At 37.8% G+C, this 22,497-nt stretch overlaps 1 protein-coding gene and 1 non-coding gene across 17 annotated transcripts in view; one reads left to right on the forward strand and one right to left on the reverse strand.

Annotated features, from left to right (window-relative positions):
* Positions 1-22,497, reverse strand: part of PTPRK (protein tyrosine phosphatase, receptor type K) — a 612,580-nt gene that overhangs the window by 306,099 nt on the left and 283,984 nt on the right. The window lies entirely within an intron of this gene.
* On the forward strand, positions 18,623-18,730 carry LOC113898948. The gene has a single exon (XR_003512800.1). It is a non-coding gene; the product is annotated as a U6 spliceosomal RNA (small nuclear RNA).

Consider the following 22,497-nt stretch of genomic DNA (forward strand, 5'->3'; position numbering starts at 1 on the left):
TTATGATCCAACTCTCACATCCATACATGACTACTGGAAAAACCATAGCCTTGACTATATGCACATTTGTTGGCAAAGTAATGTCACTGCTTATTAATATGCTATTTAAGTTGGTCATAGTTTTTCTTCCAAGGAACAAGCAACTTTTAATTTCATGGTTGCAGTCACCATCTGCAGTGATTTTGGAGCCCAAGAAAATAAAGTCAGCCACTGTTTCCCATTCTATTTGCCATGTAGTGATAGGACCAGATGCCATGATCTTAGTTTTCTGAATGTTGAGTTTTAAGCCAGGTTTTCACTCTCCTTTCTCATTCTCATTTCAAATCCTGAAAGATGATGCTGTGAAAGTGCTGCACTCAATATGCCAGCAAATTTGGAAAACTCAGCAGTGGCCACAGGACTGGAAAAGGTCAGTGTTCATTCCAATCCCTAAGAAAGGCAATGCCAAAGAATGTTCAAACTACCACACAATTGCACTCATCTCACATGCTAGTAAAGTAATGCTCAAAATTCTCCAAGCCAGGCTTCAGCAATACGTGAACCGTGAACTTCCTGATGTTCAAGCTAGTTTTAGAAAAGGCAGAGGAACCAGAGATCAAATTGCCAACATCCGCTGGATCATGGAAAAAGCAAGAGAGTTCCAGAAAAACATCGATTTCTGCTTGATTGACTATGCCAAAGCCTTTGACTGTGTGGATCACAATAAACTGTGGAAAATTCTGAAAGAGATGGGAATACCAGACCACCTGACCTGCCTCTTGAGAAATTTGTATGCAGGTCAGGAAGCAATAGTTAGAACTGGACATGTAACCACAGACTGGTTCCAAATAGGGAAAGGAGTACGTCAAAGCTGTATATTGTCGCCCTGCTTATTTAACTTATATGCAGAGTACATCATGAGAAACGCTGGGCTGGAAGAAGCACAAGCTGGAATCAAGATTGCCAGGAGAAATATCAATAACCTCAGATATGCAGATGACACCACCCTTATGGCAGAAAGTGAAGAGGAACTAAAAAGCCTCTTGATGAAAGTGAAAGAGGAGAGTGAAAAAGTTGGCTTAAAGCTCAACATCCAGAAAACGAAGATCATAGCATCTGCTCCCATCACCTCATGGGAAACAGATGGGGAAACAGTGGAAACAGTGTCAGACTTTATTTTTGGGGGCTCAAAAAATCACTGCAGATGGTGACTGCAGCCATGAAATTAAAAGACGCTTACTCCTTGGAAGGAAAGTTATGACCAACCTAGATAGCATACTGAAAAGCAGAGACATTACTTTGCCAACAAAGGTCCATCTAGTCAAGGCTATGGTTTTTCCAGTGGTCATGTATGGATGTGAGAGTTGGACTGTGAAGAAGGCTGAATGCCGAAGAATTGATGCTTTTGAACTGTGGTGTTGGAAAAGACTCTTGAGAGTCCCTTGGACTGCAAGGAGATCCAACCAGTCCATTCTGAAGGAGATCAGCCCTGGGATTTCTTTGGAAGGAATGATGCTAAAGCTGAAACTCCAGTACTTTGGCCACCTCATGCGAAGAGTTGACTCATTGGAAAAGACTCTGATACTTGGAGGGATTGGGGGCAGGAGGAGAAGGGTCGACAGAGGATGAGATGGCTGGATGGCATCACTGACTCGATGGACGTGAGTCTGGGTGAACTCCGGGAGTTGGTGATGGACAGGGAGGCCTGGCGTGCTGCGATTCATGGGGTCGCAAAGAGTGGGACACGACTGAGCGAATGAACTGAACTGAACTGAACTTTCAGTCTCTTCTTTCACTTTCATCAAGAGGATCTTTAGTTCCTCTTTGCTTTCTTCCATAAGGGTGGTGTCATCTGCATATCTGAGGTTATTGATATTTCCCTCAGCAGTCTTGATTCTAGCTTGTGCTTCATCCAGCCTGTCATTTCGCATGATGTACTCTTCATATAAGTTAAATAAGCAGGGTGACAATGTCCAGCCTTGACGTACTCCTTTCCCAATTTTGAACCAGTCCATTGTTCCATGCCTGGTTCTAATTGTTGCTTCTTGACCGGCATACAGGAGGCAGGTTAGGTATAGCATGGTGACTATACTTAATGCTGCTGTACCACATATTTGAAAGTTGCTAAGACAGTGTATCTTAAACGTTCCCACCACAAAAAAGAAATGGAAATTATGTGACATGCTGGTGTTAGCTAATACTGTAGTGGTAATCACTCTGCAATGCATCCTTGTATCAAATCAAAACACTTTACATCTTAAACTTACATAATGTTACATGTCAATTATATCTCAATAAACCTGGAACAAAATCACTTCTTACAGGTAATGTTGAGATTAAGAGTGATCAAAGGAAGAACCATCTGTATGAAGTAACAGAAATGGGACAATGGAAACCTATTGGACAATGATGAACAGAGCAGGGGAGTGGAGATGTCTATAATTCTCTTACAGGTAGTTTCCCTGAATTTCTGGAGAAATCTAACCAAGAATGGAAGAAGACGTAGGGTCAAGGGAAGTGTTCAACTTTTTATTATCATTTTTAGGACAGAAAACACTTAGCGATTTAGAAGTTGATGAGGATAATTCAACTTGATAGGGTAAGTCTGAGCATACATGAGAGAAATGATAACTGTTAGTATGAGATAGGAAAGCACAGGATCCAAATTCCAGGTCAGTGGAGGCACTCTATTTATAACATGAGGAAAGAAGGAAAAACAATGCAAGTAAATCTGTAGAATTGGTAGATAGGGGAGTTTCTGTTGCATGGTCTCGGTTTTCTCAGCTACAAGGGATGGGTAGGAGAGTAGGAGGGTAGGAGGAATGGCTGGAGTTTTGAGAGAATCAAATGGAGCAGAATGGAGAGGAGAGGAGAAAGGGAATTGAAAAGAAAAATGTGATAGGATATCCAGGAGTATTGTGGGCCCATTTGAAGCTGGTAACTGAGAATTTCTACTGATCCTGATCTACCATGGAGCATGGTTCTATTGAAAGTAGAATTTGCTTGATCTTAAGCCCATAAAAAGTAGACAGAAAGAAAAAAAAAAGGAATCCAGGAGTTTATGGAAATAGAAAATGTGACAAAAAGATTACTAAAAAATAAAGTTGTGATACAATAAGCAAGTTGATGAATTAGCAAAAGACAGATGGTTTGATGGACAAGTGCTCCCCATGAGGCTGATGGATGACTTTGGTAAAATTAATCAAGTAGAAAGAAATGAATTTATGTTATGGTCAGAAAGTGAGATGCTTACATGTAAAGTCAGAACACTGTGAGATATTACAAGATGTGTTTGATAAGCAGCGGATTAAAACAAGGTAAATGATTTTCACATATGGGTAAAATATGGAAGGTGATTTTTATAGATGAAGAGATGAAGGAACTACCAAGGGGCTTCCCTCAATGATCCTGAAGCCATCAGGACAATGGTGGGCCCTGGAAGTGAAGAAAGCAAGCCTGACACCAGTATTAAAGTTCAGGATGGATAGAAGAAAGTGACTTCACTCAGGAGGATGATGTCATGGTTGAAAGGAAAGAATTCAAAGGGACAACGGTGATTCCTACCCACTAACCTGATTCTAAGCTGCAGGGTGTTAATATCTGCCCTTTTAGAGGCTGTTTGGGAAGACATATCCGCAGTGTGGGCTTCCAAGGTGGCTCAGTGGGTAAAGAACACATCTGCAATGTGGGAGACGCACAAGACGTGAGTTCGATCCCTGGGTCTGGGAGATCCCCTGGAGGAGGGCATGGCAACCCACTCCAGTATTTTTGCCTAGAGAATCCCATGGACAGATAAATCTGGTGGGCTACAGTCCATGGGGTCCCAAAGAGACGGACACGACTGAAGCGACTGAGCACACACACATCCTAAGTGTGGAGCTACAACAGACCATGATTATTATAACATAATTAATTATTTAAATAAATTTTCAAGGTTTATCTTCCCTACTAAAATATAAGCTCATTGAGGGCAGTGACTTGGTTATTCTCCACAGCATCAGTGAAACACAAGAATCCTGTTGACAATTGGGACTTGGAAAGAGTTCCAACATGTTACAGAAAACAACCATGTATTAGATTATTCTAGTTAATAAGTTTTGCCTTCAGGGGAATTATGGGGGTAAGGTATTTAATTCAGTTTTACCTAACTCAAAATTTTGTTGACATAATAAAATGATTCTCCCTTGAGAAAGTTCCAGATAATTTTCCCAAGCTAATTTAGAAACCATGAAAACATAATTACTTCCCTTGAATAGTTAAATAATGCTGTGAGGAATAAATTTCTGCTTACAGGCCCCAGAAGATCTTATACTGAATAAACCAAATAACTATGTGGCAACTTTAAAATATAGAATCCAGTTTCTTTTCAAGTGTAAAAATATTGTATTTCTGTTCATAGTTAAAAATTAATATGCATGTAACTGGCAGGTGATAACAGAAGTCCAGTGTAAAAAAGCAGTCACCCACAATAGCTCTTTTCATAGAGCTATTGTCAGTCTGGGGTTCTGCTCTCTCAATAAAGTTTCACTGAAAGTATAGAATTAGGAGCTTCACCCTGTTAGACCCCTGCAGGCCAGGCTGGCTTGCCTATTGAGTCATGTAATAGTTGGTTTCTAAGAGTCTAACATGTGAAAATTTCTTTAGTAAAGGCCTGGAGGCTTTCTGAAACGAATGCATTCTTAACAGTCCTTGACATTGGTTGCTTACTTGTTTGTTTAACTCCTGAAAAATACCTACAATTGCAAAAAGTACCTAGATAAACTATTTAAGCAAAAGATATACTGGTATATTCTTTGGTTGTAAAGCTGCTTGAGAGAGCAATTAGAGGATTCTAATATAATGCCTACTAAATATGGAAGGCACTTAAGACATACATTGTTGTTTAGTCGCTAAGTCATGTTCAATTCTTTTGCAATTGATTCTTCATCTAAAACCATTTCACATTTCATATTTTAGCTATCCTTAGCACCTTCACGACTTACAGGTATGCAAAAACTCAAAATCAGTCAGTTATTTTCCTTAAGATATCCTGAGATTAAATATGGCCTGTTTCTCTGGAGGACCAGTCTTGTCAAGACTGAACATTAGGAATTCATTTTCTTTATATACATATATATATATATGAATTTATTTATTTTAATTGGAGGTTAATTACTTTAAAATATTGTATTGGTTTTGCCATACATCAACATGAATCCGCCACAGGTATACATGTGTTCCCCATCCTGAACCCCCCTCCCTACCTGTACCATCAAGCGAGACAGCAAAAGAGACACAGATGTATAGAACAGTCTTTTGGACTCTGTGGGAGAGGGAGAGGGTGGGATGATTTGGGAAAATGGCATTGAAACATGTATAATATCATATGTGAAACGAATCGCCAGTCCAGGTTCGATGCATGATACAGGAATTCGTTTTCTAAAAAGAGTAATGAGAGTTCCAGAGATCCTAAAACCTACACTATTACCTGAATACATGCAGGGTTTTTGTATAGTTACAATGTCAATCATGCAACAGAAACACACACAGACACACACACACACATAAAGGTGCATGCGCAAAACCTTATATATCCACACACAATTATAATAATATGTGACTTAAGTAGATTTTTGAATGCAAATTCTGTGTATAGTGTAGCCAAGTATTCTTGAATAAAACTCAATGTTACCAAAATACCCTGGGATTTAAATTGCCTAAGTGATGAGAGGAAATGCTACATCATCTAACATGGAAGACAACAGTAGGTATAATAAGACTGTACTTGCATCAGAAAAACTACAGCATCCATCCAAATGCGACCCTTGCTAGGGTGGTATTGTATTTGCCTGATAAACAACAGGACATCAATCAAAGCACATGCCAGTGTCCAAGCAATAGTAAAACTCCAGGACCACAGATCAAAAAGAGAAAATAAAACCGAAAACATTTAACTCCACAGAAGACTCTACAAAATAAAAGGCCAAAGAAGGCTGTCTGAGAAGTCTCCACACTAAGACGAATATGCAAGGAAAGTACATTCCTATGTTTCAAATTAGCCCAAGGAGTTGGCTTATCTCTAACATAATCACCAAAAGTATCTCAAAGATCTAAGTAAAGGACCTAATAAGAATAATTTTTAGAGCTGAAGCCATAATGTTTAAGCTCATAATAATAGTCCATTAGTTACTTCAATTAATTATCATTCCTTAAACTTATACTTGTAAGAAACTGTCACTGGTCTTTTTAATTGGAATAGATATTGATGTAGATTCATATGCATAAAACAACACATGACTCCATAATGTAGTTAAGAGACACCCAGAAAAATTCCATCTCTGAAAATAGATAAACTTAAAACTTGAATCAAGAATAAATAATATTTACAAAATAAATGCAAGGGGAATTTTTGTGTTATCTGCATATTCTCTATATTATCAAGATGCATTTGGGGAGGAGGAAGGCACGTATTGCTTTCTCAATAAGGTTTTGATATGTCTCTTGTGATAATGAAAACACATACACCACAGAGATAAGGGCACACTAGTGAGAAACTTCACTTTCCCTTTTCCCTTTCACGCATTGGAGAAGGAAATGGCAGCCCACTCCAGTATTCTTGCCTGGAGGATCCCAGGGACGGGGGAGCCTGGTGGGCTGCCGTCTATGGGGTCGCAAAGAGTCAGACACGACTGAAGCAACTTAGCAGCAGCAGCAGCAGTGTCAGGCAGAGCCCGAGCTCAAGAGTCACAGACCTCAACTCAAATCCTGTGCTGACCTCAAGGGGTCACTGTAAGGATTCAAAGAGATTATATGGGCCCAACATGCTTCCGCTGCGAAACCAATACCATATTGTAAAGTAATTAGCCTCCAATTAAATAAATAAATTTATATTTTAAAAAAGAGATTATATGTGTTTAGAAGATTCTCCATAAATATTCACCCTTTGCTCCCTTTCCTGTCGTGCTCCAGGGACTGATTCAATACAGGCACTGTTTTAAGACCCCCCAGCCTTTGAGAAACCAGGCGACAAGGTAAACCTCAGTGGCATGGATGCTGCCGACCGTGAGGTAACTCTAAGTCTTTAGTACCACAGCAACACACCCACTACCTTACCCAGTCCTAATCTCTAATGCAAAAAAAAAAAAAAAGTTTTGAACAATACTACACCAACATCACTAAGGTACCCTTACCTAACCCTTTTCATCTCAATCTGGGGTCTTCTATGGTAAAGCTGACTGAGACTAGAAACCACAGTATAATGTGTCCAACTCCCTTCATTCCTTAGAATCCCCAGTTCCAAAATAAGCAGACAGACTAGGCATAATACTATAATATGTCTTTAAATATGTATTCAGAAATAAATTGAAATAGGACCCACTTGTTCATGGCACAGCCTAATTTATGTTAGAGTAAGAATTTGGCAAAAGAGAGAAAAAGTCAAAAAAATTATGAGAAGAGGGAAATTAAACAAAGTTAACTGAAATAATCCAAGATCTAAAAATGCCATTCATCACATTTTTAATCCTATGGGTCTGTCCTTAAATACATAAGCAAGCAACTTACATCATAAAGATTTAGTATAAAACTGAAAGTGGGGAAGCAAAGGGTAGCAAATTCATCAGCAAAATGTCATCTCTGTATCTTTACTATCATAGCTCCACCATCTGGGTTATATTTTATGGTTAGTTGTCGGAGCCAAAAATAAAAGATGACTGGTTAAGGTTGCTATTTCTATCAACATGACACTGAATTACAGTACTATTTTTCCTTGCTTCTAGAGATGTGCCATTTGTCTTCTTACAATCCACAGGCAGAACCTTTTAAATTTTAGCACCAACAGTCCAATCTCACACACAGCAGATCACTTCACTTGCACAACTATATCTGAAAATAAAGTGCTCTCAAACTAACACACTAAGTCTGTTTCTCACCAAACTTAACTGACTCTCAAGAACTCTAATCTATACTCATGGAACTCAATTAAGAAAATTAAAATGAGCAGATCAACGTATGTGCACTATCACATTAAAAAATATATACAAAATTAACATACAAAATCTGTCAATGTCATGCACTTATATCAAAGAGAAAAGCAAGCTTTAAGTGAACCAGGTAATTAAATGCCATTCCACAGGTAGTATAACAGATTAGTCACCATCAAGGCAAAGTTCAACTGGATGCTAAATTTGAGCCCTCACATCACAGATGCAAACATATTAATAAGTAATTATTTTGTTAAGACCACATGTAAAAAGAGAACTCTTTATTTTCATCATATTGGCTTAAGAATTAAGCAATTTCAAAGGTACTATATGTTACCATTTCCTCTTGAAAAAATAGCTTCAGATCAAGGTAGAGAGAGATTTTTATACAATTAGTGTAACCAATCTGTGCACTTAGTTGAATGCAAGGATAAATAACTCCATGAATTTTTTCCCATTTTATTTTACATTTAAATTCGCAAGAACAGTGATATCTTTGACTCCAAAGATGAAAGAGTACAGATATACCTATTATATAATTTAAGATATTAGTGGAAAACTTTAGAAGAAATCCTAGCACCACAATAACACTAGATATCTCAGCATTCCTGAAAAATGGGTGCACACACACAAGCGTGCACACACATTCAATTAGTTATTTTCAGAATATCAACTAAAATATTCAGTGACATAGTTAATAAAAATCGTGTCATACATCAGGGAAGGACACAGTCATAGCTTAAGAATCTTTCTTGATAAAACTGTAAGACAAAAAGCTGTTACCTAGACTATTCAGAGGTCTGAAGTTAACAAGAACTGAAGTCTGAAATCTCAGTCAAAAAAGAAGGAAAATGGACATCCTTTTCTATATAATAAAATCAATATTATTTTTGAAGAACATTCATAACTGCTCTGGGTGTCTGGCTATCAATAAAAAATGGGTTATCTGAGGCACAGAATTTTAGAAATTACAATACTGATGAGAAAGAAATCCTTGGAACTCTATGTACAATTACAAAAGCCTAAAACTATATAAAAATGTGATTGATTCATAAACCATTTTTGTTACCTACAGCAGACAAAAAGAATGGAATAAAATTGGTCTTCATAGATAGACAGTGAGCGATAAGCTCTATCTTTACTGAGAATGGAGAATGAAAAAGGAGGAAAAGCCTTAGTTTATTGGAAGGATTTGGTTATAGGTAAGGGAATGTGACAGACACTATAAGGGCAAAGTATGCTGTTTAATGAACAGCATAAACAATAGGAAACAACTAGAGTGATTTAGATGACTTGAATCACCTAAATTTGAGTCACTCAAATGAATCTAAAGTAGATTAGAAATTGCTGAAAAGCAAAGGCCTTTTCCAGAGACATCCGAAAATACTTAACCTACTGAAACTTTGCACTGGTTGTGCATAATGACATTAATATATCAGTAAATCATATTGAAGATTGAAAAATACCTTAGAAAGACCAAGTCAAAAATTGACATGTGGTTCTGGCACCAGAAGCATCTGCAGATCTGATAGAAATGCTAAACTCCCAGGCACAAAGTTTCTTCAGGTGATACTCATGCAGGATAAAATCTGAGAACCACTCATCTAAACTGATCTACCTTGGTTTAGAGATAAAGAAACAGCTAGAAGTCTTTGTCTTGGTCCTACAATTACTAATGGAAGAGTTCATTCTAAAAACTAGTCTCCTTGCTTCAGCATCGTTCTCTTTGCATGGAAAATCAATTCATGGTTAGAGTTATAGATGTTCTTTTTTTCAGACAACCCACTACACTTAAAATATATGAATGCTATGTGAACTGAATCACCTTGCTGTGCCCCTGAAACACTGTAAGTCAACTATACTTCAATAATATATATATATTAAGAAAAATACTAAGTTTGTAAAGTTTAAACCACTGGCTACTCATTTATGCATCCAAAAATGTAGTGCATAATATTTGATAGTCGCTAGAAAGAAAGAAGTACCTAATTTTTAAACGCTGACCTCAAAAGAGTCACAACGTGGCAGAAAGAGATGGACATGTTAAGAACTAAATGTAGGGGCTTCCCTGGTGGCTACGTGGTAAAGAATCTGACTGCCAACATAGGAGACGTGGGTTAGATCCCTGATTCAGGAAGATCCCACATGCCACGGAGCAACTTAAACCCATGTGCCACAACTATTGAGCCTGTGCTCTAGAGCCCATGTGCCACAAGTACTGAAACCTGTGCGCCCTACAGCCCGTGCTCTGCGACAAGAGAATCCACTGCAATGAGAACCCTGAGTACCACGACTAGAGAGTGAGCAGCCCCCGCTCACCACAACTAGAGAAAAGCCTGCACAGCAACGAAAACTCAGCACAGCTCAAAATAAATAATAAAAATTTTAAAAAGAAATGTGGCATTGTCAAAAAGAACAGCAGAGTTAGAGATCTAAGAGTTCAGAGGAAGGAGAGAATTCCTCCACATGGGGGAAGAGCAAGAGACTTCAGAAAATCTCTCTGAGAGATTCTCTGGTCAGAGGGATCATCTGTATCCCTGAGCTCTTAGTGAGCACACACTAAGCATGCCAGCCCCTGGGGCTGTAAAGATGGATAAAAGACAGAGCCACAACTTCTAGGAAGAAAAGATCTATGACTTATGCAGAGCAATGACATACAACAAGAGAAAGATTGATGAATTATTTTCTATATGGGAAAGCAATGATTCAAACAGGAAATGATTTCAGGGTAGTTTCAAAACATAAAATGAAGAAGAAACAAAGTATCAGAGTAAACAAAGATCACTTGCAAAAATAGGAACTTCCTGATGTACTGGCCTAAGCAATCTATAGAACTTTTAGGGATACTTAAGCAGAGGCGGAGAAGGCAATGGCACCCCACTTCAGTACTCTTGCCCGGAAAATCCCGTGGGCTGAGGAGCCTGGTAGGCTGCAGTCCATGGGGTCGTGAAGAGTCGGACACGACTAAGCGACTTCACTTTCACTTTTCACTTCCATGCACTGGAGAAGGAAATGGCAACCCACTCCAGTGTTCTTTCCTAGAGAATCCCAGGGATAGGGTATTCTATGGGGTCGCACAGAGTTGGACACGACTGAAGCGACTTAGCAGCAGTAGCAGCAGCAGGAAGAAAAGGGCTTCCCACGTGGCTCAGCTGGTAGAATTCACCTGGAATGCAGGCGACCCCTGGGTTGGCAAAATCCCCTGGAGAAGGGATAGGCAACCCACTCCAGTATTCTTGGGCTTCCCTGGTGGCTCAGAGGGTAAAGTATCTACCTACAATGCGGGAGACCTGGGTTCAATCCTTAAGTTGGGAAGATCCCCTGCAGGAGGGCATAGCAACACACTCCAGTATTCTTGCCTGGAGAATTCCCATGGACAGAGGAGCCTGGAGGGCTACAGTCCATGGTGTCGCAAAGAGTCAGACATGACTGAGCACACACCCAGGAAGATGAGAACAAGGAGATGAGGCTGGGAAATAGGAGGCCATGACCTTACCTTGCAGAGACATTTATGCCAGAAGCGGGAGTCTGCCCTTTAGCCTAACAGTATCATGCCTTTGAAGAGTTTTACAAATGAGATGATGTGATTGATCTATACCTAAAAAAGGACACTGGTAACAACCACCAGAATGAAGGCTTGGAATCTTACCAGAAAGAACAAAATATCTAAAATTACACTTAAACATGTTTGGATATTACTCAGCAAATCAAGAAATACCTATTGTACACATGTAAAATGATGTGAGAAAATTTTATCCCTACATTCATATACATATTTATGAAGAGAGCAAGTATATATTATTATATCTTCAGGAAAATGTGTGTGTGTGTGGTTTGTCCGTTTTTTGGTTAATCCAAAATTTTACTACCAAAGCATCAGTGTTTAAGGTAAATTATCATAGAGAAGAGAATTTACTTAAATTTAATATGAGACTGAAAATAATGTCATAACACTGTCTTTACTCTGAGACTTATAAAATTGGAAGTGAATTTATTGTAAGTACAATTTATTGCATTAGTAATAGCAAGTACATGTATTGCATTGCTGTAATAAATTGCAAATTTTTATTTATTTCAATCTATATTAAATTCAGTTTTCATAGACAGGAGATGGGTGAAAATTCATCTTTAATTTTTCCTATACTATATGTCATCAAAAAACGAACAGCTTACTAAACTAATTCGAACTTCAGACTCAAAAATCAGAGAGGTCTCTGATTTTTAAATAGGCCTAAAATTTACTAGTGATAAGTCTGATAGAAAGAAAAAATGTCAGACTGTATTTTTTTAATTGAAAAATCAATTAGGACCACTAACAACTACTTAAGTACGATATTTTGAAGAGATATGTTGGGGGGAATTTATAGGAAATAAAATCATTTGCTTTTTACTTACACTATAGATACATTCATTTAAAAAATGAGTTTACTTATATCTATACTATTTGTACCTATTTTCTTCTTTAAAAAGATAAAGGAAACCTCTTAAAATTTCTATAATAAGACCACTACATAAAGTTAAATTAAGCAAGGTAATAATTAAAGCTTTCATATGATTCTGTTTAAAAGATCAAAATATTTTACACATGCAATGATACCACAGAGTTAATCACGCATGGTTTAATTGGTTAATAGATTAATGAGGTCTTGATTTCATATTTTCTTTCACCTCTTCTTGAAGTACCCATGCTAATACAAGAGCTAACTGCTCAGAGAAATCCAAGGAAATGGGAAAAAGGAAGTAAAGGAGATAACTATGGAGTTAAAATACTGATTTCCATGTTTATGCCCTTTTTAGCATAGCATATACATTTGAACATTATGTAACTATCTACTGAACGCATAAAGTGTACAAAAGGTGAACAACATAAAAAAAGCTGGTGCTTTCATTAAAAAAATACTAATACAGAAGAAAGACAATAAATGAATATATAGTATGGTGACAACGTGCTAAGGAGGCACATAATAAAAGAAAAAGAGTAAGACACAGGATCAGGGGAAGTCTCTGAGAAGGTAAAATCAGGACTGTAACTTCATAGAAAAAAGTCTTAAAGTATACAGACCCAACCAGCAGTAGTTACCTTGAGGGAGGGGTTGGGTGGAGAGTTTCACTTTTTACTTTTTCAACTTTTGGTATTTGAACTTTTAGAATTGGTTTTACTGATGTAACTTAGAAACTCTTTCTTAGGCCAAAGATTATATTATTATTCTCTGAACTATATTTTTCATGACATTGGCTTCCTCAAAAATATATTTTAAAATCCATTTTTTAAAAAAGAGATTGGATTTTATTCTAAATGTAGTAGAACAGGCTTAGCAGAGGAAAGACATAATCTGAATTATGATCTAAAGAAACTGGTGGTGACAAATGTGAGGAGAAGTGGTTTGTGAGAGAGAAAGAGCCAGAAGCAGAAGCATTATTAAGGGGATCACTGCAGTTACTCAAGGAAAGGGTGACGATGGTATTAACTATGGGGATGGCTGAGGAAATGGAAAAAATGGCCCTTATCTTTGCCACCTTCAGTGTCCCTAGCACAGCAAGTGGCATGAAGTGTGCCTTCCATACACAGATTTTCAGGTAAGAAAAATAGAAATGAGAGTTAGGGAGGCCAGCCAGTCATAGGGCTGTAATGTATCACTTCTCTAATTTGAATTAGAGAGATAGGAATATTTTCCTTGTAAATACTTGTGTAACATCCATTTCTGAAAGCAGTTTAGTAATCTCCTAAGCAATTAAAGATTTATATAACCACAATTTTAAAAATCACCAACTCGATGAACATGAGTTTGAGCAAGCTCTGGAAGTTGGTAATGGACAGGGAAGCCTGGCGTGCTGCAGTCCATGGAGTTCCACAGTCAGACACGAATGAATGACTGATCTGAATTTTAAAAATATACTCTGAACAAAACTCTTTCTCATTTCAACTCCACTATTAAAGTATTCTGTCGCTTGTACACACTGCTGTATTTAAAATGGATAACCAGCAAGAACCTACTATATAGCACTAGGAACTCAACTCAGTACTCTGTAACAGCATAACTGGGAAAAGAATTTGAAAAAGAATAGATACACGTATAACTGAATCTCTTTATTGTACACCTGAAACCAACACAACATTGTTAGTCAATTATACTCAAATATAAAAAAGTTGAAAAAAATAAAGTATGCTGTCACAGAAATTTCAAGTAAATTAGATGATATTACAAAAAAAAAAAAAAATCAAATGTAGTAACAAGTTCTCTAAAGACCCTTAAGAAACATTCCTTTAACAGCTTAACATTTAATTGTGTAGTTCCTCTTTAAAATCTGGGGAAAAATTTAACCAAAGAAATTACAAAACTGATTTGCATTCTCTTAGCTTTTCCACTTCTCTCTTTAGTTACAGTCTGAGGGATCTAATCAGTTTTCATCCGGAACCTGTTTAGCCATAATTTCTTTTTTACCTGACTTGATCTGTCACTCGATCCAGCTCTGAACTTCATTTTCTATTTCACTTGTATAAATATAAGTCCTACCTTATCTTTACTTTTCACTCTATATCAAACCCAATGCTTAAAATTAGAAATTGAAAACAAAACCTCAATTTCTGTTCCAACATATTAGATGATGCACTGTTTTATATCCTGTTGCTCACATGATCAAAGATATAAAAAGAGAAATCAATATTCACAAAGACTTTTCAATGGGTTGTATGGATTTGAAATTTGAAGATAATGTTTCTAAAGGAGAAAAGTATTGTTACAAATAAGTAACAGTCAATTTTACAAGCTAGCCCTTAAATTATTTTACTCCATTATATAGGTAAAACACCATGCAATCTTTTGTTATTGTTGTTGAGTTGCCAAGTCATGTCAGACTCTTTGCAACCCCATGAACTACAGCATACCAGGCTTCCCTGTCCTTCAGATCTCCTGGACTTTGCTAAAATTCATGTTCACTGAGTCAGTGATGCCATCCAACCATCTCATCTTCTGTCACCCCCTTCTCCTCCTGCCTTTATCATAGGCTTATCATTATAGATTCTTTATAAGGTACATTTTATCTTGATTTTTGAATTAGCAAAATGTTTACAATACAATCTAGCCACATGTCTACAGCTATTAAAGGATGGGTACTATAAAGGGAGATTCAGAGTCTAGAGCAATACCATCCGACAGAGCTCTGTTCCACATGGAAACTTATATCTATTCATCCTACATAGTGGCCCAGCAACATGTGGGCATTCAGCACTTGAAATGTGTGACTGAGAAAATGTATTTTTCTTTTTTAAACAAAGAAGTATTTGTTTTAATTTTTACCTTCCAGTTGTACTGAGATATAAGTGATATACAGTACTGTATAAGTTTAAGGTGTAAGGCATAATGACTCAAATAAATCATGAAATGATTACCACAGTAAGTCTGCTGAACATCCATCATTCCTTATAGATAAAGAAAAAAATATTTTTCCTTGTGATGACAACTCTTAGGATTTACTCTCTTAATAGCTTTTATATATTACTTACAACAGTGATAACTCATTTATCACAGTTTACATTGCATCCCTCGTCCTTATGTACCTTATTTACGTTATTTACTAGAAGTCTGTACCTTTGGACCACCTTCATTCAATTTCCCTTCCCCACCCCACCCCCACCTCTGGTAATCACAAATATGATCCCTTTTTCTACGAGATTGTTTATTTTTTTGAAGTACAATTGACCCACAGCACTAAGTTAGTTCCCAAAGCATAACAAAGTGATTCAATAGTTCTATACATTACAGAGTCATCACCAAGGTAAATCTAGTTACCATCTGTCACCATACAAAAATATTACATTCTCATTAACTATATTTCCTACTCTGTATATTTCATCCCCACGACTCATTTATTTTGTAAATTTGTACCCCTTAGTCTTCCTCTCCTATTTCTCTCATCACTCCACCCCTTCTGACACTACTTTTATGTTCTCTGTATCTATGACTGTATATATCTTGATTGTATTTGCTCATTTATTTTGCTTTTCAGAGTCCATATGTAAGTGAACATGGCATTTGTCTATGTATAACTTATTACACTTAACATAATACTCTTTAGGTCCACCCACGCTGTCACAAATGGTAAGCTATCTTTCTTTTTTATGGCTAAGTAATAGTTCACTGTCTATCTATACCATAGCTTCTTTATCCATTCATCCATCAATGGGCACTTAGGCTGCCATTTAGCTTGGATTAAATTTAAATAATAACATCTACCTAGTCACTATCTCACTGGACAGCAGAGCTCTGAAATATGCATTTCAACAAATCTGGAGACTAGCATTTAGGAGGCATATTAATGATAGTGAAATCAAAAGTAAAAAAGATACAAATAGACGGTCAGAGTAAATTTTCATATAAAAGCAATACAAATTCCATAAGAATCAAGAATGTAGGCTCTACTCTTAAGGAAAGCATTGAGTTGGGCCCTTACATGGTGGACTAATTATTTCATGGCACTATCAAGAGTAACATGATTAAACCTAGGCTCCCACACCAGTAGTTAGTTACTCAGCCTGAGAAAAGCCTCTCTATGTGTACAAATGACAAAACCAGTCAAGGTGCTTTATCTGGATCATGCCATACCATGTGGTTTGCTATCAGAGTCGAATATTACTTTCCAGGTTCAGATATTATCCCAAGTTTATGACGACAAACTAAGGAGCAAGGGTGAAAGTTATACTACAATGCAAAATTGTTGATACACCAATTTTATGTCCACTTTCCATGCTTTCCCCCAGGTTCATGTGAGACAAACTCAAGATTAAATTTTTGAAACCAAGTAAGTTCATGCAGTAAAAATGTATTATAAATTATATCCCCTTTAAAGGGGATTTTATCTTAAGGGAATCCGATTTAGAGTCTAAGTCTTAAGCTAAAATACAGATGTCAATCATCAATATCAATGTCTTAACAATCCTAAATTTTTGAACCCTTTTTTATAGCAGTGAATACTTTGAGAAACATTAAATATCCATGTACAAAGAGAATACTAACTTCCCAAGGAAAAGAAATGATAGTATTTGAGTTTTCCTTTAAAAAAGATAAAACTATTCCTGCTTATTGGCTATGAGGGTGGCATGCCAGAGAAGAAAACAGAAACAGATACTTTACCCCAAATCATCTAAACTGCCAGTTGCTTTAGATAATCAGTTTAAGAGCAGGGCCTATGATAGGAATATCCACATTTTACTTCATTTAGTTTGCATGTCAATATGAAACATCAACATCAACAGTCTATTTTGTGAAATAACAAAAAAATACAAAATACTTTGGCTAATTTAGTCTTTTTACAATAGGAGATGAACTGGTACTTCTTTGTTTTGCATGAAGTTGTAACTGTCCTAAGCCAAAGGCAAAAAATGTCCTAAAGTACACAGCATTCTAAATAATTCATAAACAATTACAGCCTATCTTCCTTCAGGGTTTGCTGAGCAGTGGTAGGTCCAGCTTTATAGGGCCTACTACCTTGACCCCCAGCTGATCTCACAAGGGAGAGTAATGTACTACAGTCCATAATGGGCACTCCTACCTCTGTGAGGCAGGAGAAGCAGGGGCTTACTCCATGGGAACTTTTCCAAGGCCAAATAGAAAGAAGGTTCTAGAGGAATCACTCATCAGTACTGGGAGTACCTGTTAGAAGGCAAATGGCTCCAAGGGTGGCTGGGGGGAGGTTAATGCTTTATGAAGAAGCTGTCAGAAGAATTTGGAAAAAATCACCTAAGAATGAAGAGGAGACTGTTAGTGGAGGGACACTCGCTGTGGTGGTAACAGAAGGGACCAGAAAGAACCATAATTTGGTGACCCCAGTAGTATGTTGGTAAATTTTCCACAATTTACTGGGAAAGCAGGAAAGACGACAGATTCTGGTTTGTGACACGTATTATTTCAGTGGTGAAAATACTCCCACCGTGGCCAATCTCAAGCTACAAATGCTAAGTTACTGAATGCAGAGTGGGAAGAGACATGCAGTAGCATACTATCATCTATATGGTATTTTGTACCATAAAAAGATAAACATCAAGAGTATAGACAATAAAATGAAGCAAGTTAATTAGGAAGTGATCAGTTTTAAGTATTTATAATTTTCTTTTTTAGCATAATTCACTTATATAACACAATTAGTAATGGTTACTTTAACAGCAAGATCACAAAATTTCTGAATATTTAACAATCAGCCTGTGTGAGCCAGTACAAGGCAGTTTTTGCACAGCTATAAAAGAAACAAACTCAGAGTAAAATCAGGGGTTGCTCCTGACAGCTAACATAGGTCCAACTAAGGAAAAAGATCTCTGCCTCCTTTGTGTCCACTTCCAATCATGTACTGGCAAGAAGACAAAAGAAACAGTTAACTGTGTACTGACTTCTCTCCTTTGAAAGCTCAACTGCAAGTCTAGGTGAGAATGAGTGGAGGGGAGGGAAGCAAAATTTGAGCACGCACACTTAAACTGGACTGACCGGGATTTTAATAACTGAAAATGATCACAAATTATGAAATCTGTCCAACATGTTGTGAAGAATCAGGGAAGAGTGAGTTAAAGTATAAATGAAAATAATGGTTGGTGGTTTCCTGAAACTTCTCTTCCAACTGGACAAACATGCTTACGGTGGCAATATTGGAATACCAAGCTAGTTATCCACTGCTAACAAGAAAACCAAGATTTAGTGCTCACTGGGGCAGCACATAAACTAAAACTGGAACAATACAGAAGCTAGCATGGCCCCTGCACAAGGATGACTGCCATGCAAATTCATGAAGCATTCCATATTTTTCAGACATTTCTCCAAAGACATACAGATGACTAACAAACACATGAAAAATGCTCAACATCACTCTTTATTAGAGAAATGCAAATCAAAGCCACAATGAGGTACCATCTCTCATTGATCAGAATGACTGCCATCAAGAAGTCTACAACAATAAACACTGGAGACAGTGTAAAGAAAAGAGAAACCTCTAATACCATTGGTGGGAATGCAAACTAGTACAGTCACTGGAGAACAGGGGGAGATATCTTAAAAAACTGGAAATAGAACTGCCATACAACCCAGCAATCCCATTGCTGTCCACATTGAGGAAGCCAAAACTGAAAGAGACCTATGTACCTCAATGTTCATTTCAGCACTGTTCACAATAGCTAGGACATGGAAGCAACCTAGATGTCCAGTTCAGTTCCGTCGCTCAGGCATGTCCGACTCGGCAACCCCATGGACAGCAGCATGCCAGGCCTCCCTGTTCATAACCAGCTCCTGGAGTTTACTCAAACTGATGTCCCTTGAGTCGGTGATGCTATCCAACCATCTCATTCTCTGTCATCCCCTTCTCCTCCTGCCTTCAATCCTTCCCAGCATCGGGGTCTTTTCCAATAAGTCAGTTCTTTGCATCATGTGGCCAAAGTATTGGAGTTTCAGGTTCAACATCAGTCCTTCCAATGAATATTCAGGACTGATCTCTTTTAGGATGGACTTGCTGGATTATCCTTGCCGTCCAAAGGACACTCAAGAGTCTTTTCCAACACCACAGTTCAAAAGCATCAATTCTTCAGTGCTCAGCTGTTTATATAGTCCAACTCTCACACCCATACATGACCACTGGAAAAACCAAGCCTTGACCCAAGGGACCTTTATTGGCAAAGTAATGTCTCCACTTTTTAATATGTTGTCTAGGTTGGTCATAACCATCCTTCCAAGAAGCAAGAGTCTTTTAATTTCATGGCTGTAGTAACCATTTGCAGTGATTTGGGAGCCCAGAAAAATGAAGTCTGCCACTGTGTCCACTGTTTCCCCATCTATTTGCCATGAAGTGATGGGACCGGATGCCTTGATCTTTGTTTTCTAAATGTTGAGCTTTAAGCCAACTTTTTCACTCTCCTCTTTCACTTTCATCAAGAGGCTCTTTAGTTCTTCTTCGCTTTGTGCCATAAGGGTGATGTCATCTGCATACTTGAGGTTATTGATATTTCTCCCAGCAATCTTGATTTCAGCTTGTGCTTCTTCCAGCACAGCATTTCTCATGATGTACTCTGCACAGAAGTTAAATAAGCAGGGTGATAATATACAGCCTTGATGAACTCCTTTTCCTATTTGGAACCAGTCTGTTGTTCCATGTCCAGTTCTAACTGTTGCTTCCTGACCTGCATACAGATTTCTCAAGAGGCAGGTCAGGTGGTCTGGTATTCCCATCTCTTTAAGAATTTTCCACAGTTTATTGTGATCCACACAGTCAAAGGCTTTGGCATAGTCAATAAAGCAGAAATCGATGTTTTTCTGGAACTCTCTTGCTTTTTTGATGATCCAGCGGATGTTGGCAATTTGATCTCTGGTTCCTCTGCCTTTTCTAAAGCCAGGTTGAATAGCTGGAAGCTCACCGTTCACGTATTGCTGAAGCCTGGCTTGGAGAATTTTGAGCATTACTTTACTAGCATGTGAGATGAGTGCAATTGTGCAGTAGTTTGAGCATTCTTTGGCACTGTCTTTCTTTGGGATTGGAATGAAAACTGACCTTTTCCAGTCTTGTTGCCACTGCTGAGTTTTTCAAATTTGCTGACATATTGAGTGCAGCACTTTCACAGCATCATCTCTCAGGATTTGAAATAGCTCAACTGGAATTCCATCACCTCCCCTAGCTTTGTTCGTAGTGCTGCTTTCTAAGGCCCACTTGACTTCACATTCCAGGATGTCTGGCTCTAGGTCAGTGATCACACCATCGTGATGATCTGGGTTGTGAAGATCTTTTTTGTACAGATTTGTGTATTCTTGCCACCTCTTCTTAATATCTTCTGCTTCTGTTATGTCCCTAACATTTCTGTTCGTTATTGAGCCTATCTTTGCATGAAATGTTCCCTTGGTATCTCTAATTTTCTTGAAGAGATCTCTAGTCTTTCCCATTCTGTTGATTTCCTCTATTTCTTTGCATTAATCGCTGAGGAAGGCTTTCTTATCTCTTCTTGCTATTCTTTGGAACTCTGCTTTCAGATGCTTATATTTTTCCTTTTCTCCTTTGCTTTTCACTTCTCTTCTTTTCACAGCTATTTGTAAAGCCTCCCCAGACAGCCATTATGCTTTTTTGCATTTCTTTTCCATGGGAATGGTCTTGATCCCTGTCTCCTGTACAATGTCACGAACCTCATTCCATAGTTCATCAGGCACTCTATCTATCAGATCTAGGCCCTTAAATCTATTTCTCACTTCCACTGTATAATCAAGGGATTTGATTTAGGTCATACCTGAATGGTCTAGTGGTTTTCCCTACTTTCTTCAATTTAAGTCTGAATTTGGCAATAAGGAGTTCATGATCTGAGCCACAGTCAGCCCCTGTGGCTTAGATCATGGTGGAGAGTTCTGACAAAATGTGGTCCACTGGAGAAGTGAATGGCAAACCACTTCAGTATTCTTGTGTTGAGAACCCCATGAACAGTATGAAAAGGCAAAAAGATAGGACACTGAAAGATGAACTCCCCAGGTCAGTAGGTGCCCAATATGCTACTGGACATCAGTGGAGAAATAACTCCAGAAAGAATGAAGAGATGGAGCCAAAGCAACACCCAGTTGTGGACGTGACTGGGGGGTTTCAGGACAGGAAGACACATGCGCACCCATGGCTGATTCATGTTGATGTATGGCAAAAACTACCACAATATTGTAAAGTAATTAGCCTCCAATTACAATAAATAAAATTAATTTAAAAAACCAAGATTAAAGAAATAATCTTTCCTTTATAGAAAAACAACCTGGTATTTTAAACAATGATATCATATAAATGGTGATATACGCTGTCCTGCTCTTTCCATAAGGGCATCTTTTCTCTACCACAGATTAACAGCAAACTTGAAGGGCTATAAAGTGCACTAAATTTGCAAGTCATCATTGCTAAGAACCATAACGTAGAGTACCTCAATGCACTTTCTTTTATTTGTTCCACACAAAAGAGCTGCAAGGTAGGTAGCACAGTTATTAATAGTCATATCTTGAAGCTGAGAAAAATTAAATAATGTGCTCGCCTAACAGTCAAAACTTAAATACACTCAAAAGGTCTATACAGGTATATATGAGCTAAAGAACACTGGTTTCAGAAATCAGAGCCAGGATCTAATCCTGATTATGCCACTGACAGGTGATATTGGGTCACTCTCTCTGGGTCATAATGTTTTCTCCTATAAAATTAAATCATTGAACTGTAATATTTGTAACGTCTCTCTAGAATTATGATTCTGTTTCACCAGGAGGGAAGGCAACATGTCTGGAAGACCAGGGTAGTGATTACACAAGTAAGAACAAAATGATACTAAAGGGAAGAATTTAGGCAAGGCATACAGAGTGCAAGAAATAAAATAATCTTGTACTAAACCAGGTCTCAACACAGAAGCTTTTATATGCTTCCTTCAAACAATGCTTCCAAGCATTTCCAAGTTTGTTTAACCAACAGGGCTTGCCTGTGGATTTAAGTGAAAACATGAAATTAAAGTAGCATATGAAGGTATACAGAAGACTGTAATTGAGGTTGGGGGCAGAATTGCTAAGCAGTTCACCTGAAAATTAGA

This window comes from Bos indicus x Bos taurus, chromosome 9 (assembly GCF_003369695.1).
Source record: "Bos indicus x Bos taurus breed Angus x Brahman F1 hybrid chromosome 9, Bos_hybrid_MaternalHap_v2.0, whole genome shotgun sequence".
NCBI classification, from domain to species: Eukaryota; Metazoa; Chordata; class Mammalia; order Artiodactyla; family Bovidae; genus Bos; species Bos indicus x Bos taurus.